The 3,908-nt window shown below is 38.8% G+C and overlaps 1 protein-coding gene across 9 annotated transcripts in view; it reads right to left on the minus strand.

Moving 5' to 3' along the window:
• csnk1g1 (casein kinase 1, gamma 1) overlaps positions 1–3,273 on the minus strand; it is a 43,412-nt gene extending 40,139 nt beyond the window's left edge. For 8 of the 9 annotated variants that reach the window (XM_005743956.1, XM_005743954.1, XM_005743952.1 and 5 more), the window contains exon 1: positions 3,103–3,273. The gene's annotated coding sequence lies outside the window, so the exon portion shown is untranslated. Of the gene's footprint in view, positions 1–2,420; positions 2,634–3,102 lie in introns of those variants that run through there. The other variant, XM_005743949.1, reaches the window with a different exon arrangement.
• Positions 3,274–3,908: the final 635 nt, after the last annotated feature.

Below are 3,908 nucleotides of genomic sequence, written 5' to 3' on the forward strand. Positions count from 1 at the left end.
TTTTTTTTATTTAAATCATTAAGCAAATTTAGGAACTCAGCACCCATCTTGAAACAAATCAGGTGGTTACTTTGAACCACCTACCTAATGAAATGAGCCTTAATTTCCATAGTTATTGAGATGGGGCATTCACATGTCTATAATCATAAGTAAAATCCTTAATAAAAACATAAACCCATACACTTGCAACATCTCTGTAGATAGCATGACGCACTGAGGCAATGTCACACTAATTCACATTATGGCGAGAGTAAGCCAAGAAAAGGAAAAACAGCACACTATGCTAAATATTTACTACCACAATGGATAGAGAGTTATACCTGACACCACACAGCTGAAACAGTCATGTAGTGGCCCGTCTTGCTGCTTGGGTACATGGATCATCCCAACACCCTGACTGACTGACTTGATAAGCTTGGAGAAACACATTAACAGTGGACTCAATGTCCCTCTGGACCTAATGTACAACTTCTTTCGTAAACAGAATAGTGGCGAAAGGTCTAATGTAACATGTCAAAAGAAGCTCAAGATGTAGTCTGAACATCTGAGAGGACACTTGATGCTAATCATATGATATGAGTTCAACTACATATATTGAGAAAATTATGATTTTGATTGATCATCAATCAGTACTATTTTTTGACCAGATGGCCAAACTCCAGCAGATGCTATATTTAGTTTTATCCTGCACTAGAACAGATTAGCAGTAAATGCAGCCTCCCTCCTTATGAGGGTATTGACTTTGTCATGGTACAGCCTATGTTTTATGATGTGCTCATTTGCACAATGGCATTTCATTAGACTGCATTAAAGCTGTCAATATTGTAATTATTCTGCTCTAATTATTGGGTTCAATAAGAAAATTTAAAAAACCTCATAAATATTTTGGATTCTTAAACACCAATGTACAAATTAGATTTGCCACTTCCTTTTTAGCTGAAAATAAATAACTGCAGTCACTTTGTAACCACTAAACTAAATCTCAGGATGCGAGACTTACAAACGATCCATTTAATGCACTTAAACCTTTGCATATTTTGAATACTTAAATGCTACTCTGTTCAGGTAGGGCAGACTGTCTCCACAATGGGGATATCCTAAATCTTTACAACTCTGAATGACGCTCACTGTGCATGAAGAGGAAATGTGTCATATTACTGGAGATGCTTTCAGAGTTGAGTTGCTGTTGCTGATCTCACATATCTGTCACATCACTGATATTCTCTCAGCTGAAAATGTGCATCGAGGCATTTTATTTTCTAGTTCTAATCCAGAAATGATGAAGGAGGAATGTGGCATTTGCAGAAATATCCAAGTAATCTATTATGACGGCATGTTTTCAAAGCCGCTGAAATATAGAAATGTGGAGAGAATCAAAAACTAATTTGTCTGCAGTCAAATCAGAAGCACAAGATTTTATTGGATTACCATTTACTGGCAATCAAAAGCTTAGGAAACTTCATGCAATTGGTTAATAGGCAGCTTTAACACTCAGAACTATTCAAGAGTACTTTTCCTTCAGTATCACAGTCAGGAGGCACTGAAAATATATTTGAAAAACCTTGATTACAGTGCACAAATGTGCCTGTCAAAATACTACGAGAAACCGAAAGATGCTTCAAGCTGATTAGCATCTATTAAAAATTACTAATCTGTTGACTTTTTTTTAAACCATTTTTTATGGAAACATAAAGGCTCTCAGTGCAGTAATTAACCTTCAGTAGAAAGATCAGCTTGAGAGGGGGGCCTGCCAACAGTGCAGACTCCTACTGTGGCCGTGCCAGCTAAAGGCTGGTGCCTCTCTCCTTAAAGGCAGCAGCTCTAATGAACTAGAACTGAATTGAATTTTTATAGTCCATGCTCTTCCTCCTCTGAGAATTCACACAGTAATAACAACAATAAATAAACACATAAAAATAAATTGTAAGCATGGCAATGTGATATTTTTTCCTTAGGTTTGAACTAATGATTGTGCAAATACTGCAAGATCATCAAGAGTGTATCATGCAATTGTAAATTCACCAGTTTGAACAAACATGTTCCAGATGCGAAAACAAGTTTTTAAAAAAACCCTAATCTATTTGCACTTTGCCTAAACGTGGACCTTCCTAAGATGTGCAAACAGTGAGCTTGAGCTCTACACAAACTATTTCACATCAGTTATCATGTTCTCACGATGACTTATACTAGACAATTGTTCAACTACTAATATATCAATAAAATGTGACCTTCAGAGCTGCTTTACGGAGCATGACACGCCGTTATTTTATTGCAAAATACTTGTGGGATATCACAAGTCATCCCATATTGATTCAGTAGCAAGACACTTTACTTTAAGACGGTCCACGTGTATTAAAATATGACTAGTAGCAAAGAAAATGTACACTGGAGGTACACACAGAAGTAAAATTTAAACTGACTTTAATCCCGAGCGTGCGCATCTGGGACGACCAGACCAGATCCAGTCCAACATTTACAACTGTGCCGACGACGAGCAGGCTGACAGGGGCCCTGGGTTCAACCTTTCCTATTGTGAGCATCCCTCACGTTGTAGTAAGCAGTCAAGGCACTAGGTTTTCTATGTGAGGAAGTGCTGGTTAGAGGCAGCTGAGGCTGATCGATCCTTTACCAGCAGGCCTAAGGTTAAATCAAAACAAGGAAGAGAGGTGGCAGCTGCACGTCAGCGTTTCAAAGCCAGCCGTATCATTAGTGTCGGTCACGTCGAGCAGTAGGTAAACGAACCATCAGCTTAATAAAATTACCTTCACGCCACCGTCAAACCAGACTGACCAGCCATAAAGCTAACGTTAGCAAACATTACTTAGCCACAATGGTTGGACTGGCTCAAAATATAGTGTGAGAAAAATCACAGGATGGACATTTTCATGTTAATTATGAAAACAGAGTAGTTTTAAAGGGCAGCAAATGTAGCAGCCCCTCTCTCTGCCTGGTGTCAACGCCTTAACTAGCACCTACTGATGGCTAGGTGACAGCTGGACCGAGTGCAACAAGGAAATTAGCTCCGTTAGCAGCGAAAACATTAGCCAAGAACCAAAAGCCTGCAACTAAATGCTGCTTGGCTAGCAAACACCTCAGGCTCACCTTCGCTGTGGGAAATCCAGACAGTCGGGGCACAGCTTGTCGTTTTTCGCAACAAAAAACGCCGCCTGTGATGGGGAGGTTTTCTGTGCTGCCCGTTGTTGCTGTTGTCTCAAGCTAGAACAGCCGAGCGGCTCTCTCCATTCTTCGTCTGCCTTCGCTGCTCGTGAGAGGTTCGAGCATACCGGATGTAGAAAGACGGCACCGCCCGCTTCACCACGCACACTTCCAGGTCACACTGAGATTGGCTAATTAGCGATGAGACCATTGACTGTAAAATCAGTCATTGGTCATCTTTATCTAATGCACAAATACATACTTCTATAGTTGTGTACCCTTATACACATGCTCTACAGAGAAAAGAAAGTTTTATAGTTTGAAAATAGGGGCATCTCAATATCAACCATATATATAATTTGTGCTATATACTGGGATATTTATAATTAACCTATTTACGTATATTAGAAGTATTTTATTAGATTTTGTAACTTAGTAATATTTAATTAAATTTAGTCAGTTACAGTTATTACTGTCTGGGACCAGCTGTGACCACATTACTTTGTTATCATGGATTAATAAAGTATTTTGATAATTTTATACAGTCATTGTGTAATGCATTACTGTTTTTAGCGATGGACTTGCACAAATTCTGGTGCTTGAACTTCCACAATATGTGAAATATAGAGCAATTTCAATTAAATTCGATTTGATTCACTTTCATTTAAATAGCACCAAATCACAATAACAGTCACCCCAAAGTAAAAACACTACAATAATACACACGCACACACACACACACACACACACAC

This window comes from Pundamilia nyererei, unplaced genomic scaffold (assembly GCF_000239375.1).
Source record: "Pundamilia nyererei isolate P.nyererei 1_Seehausen unplaced genomic scaffold, PunNye1.0 scaffold00137, whole genome shotgun sequence".
NCBI classification, from domain to species: Eukaryota; Metazoa; Chordata; class Actinopteri; order Cichliformes; family Cichlidae; genus Pundamilia; species Pundamilia nyererei.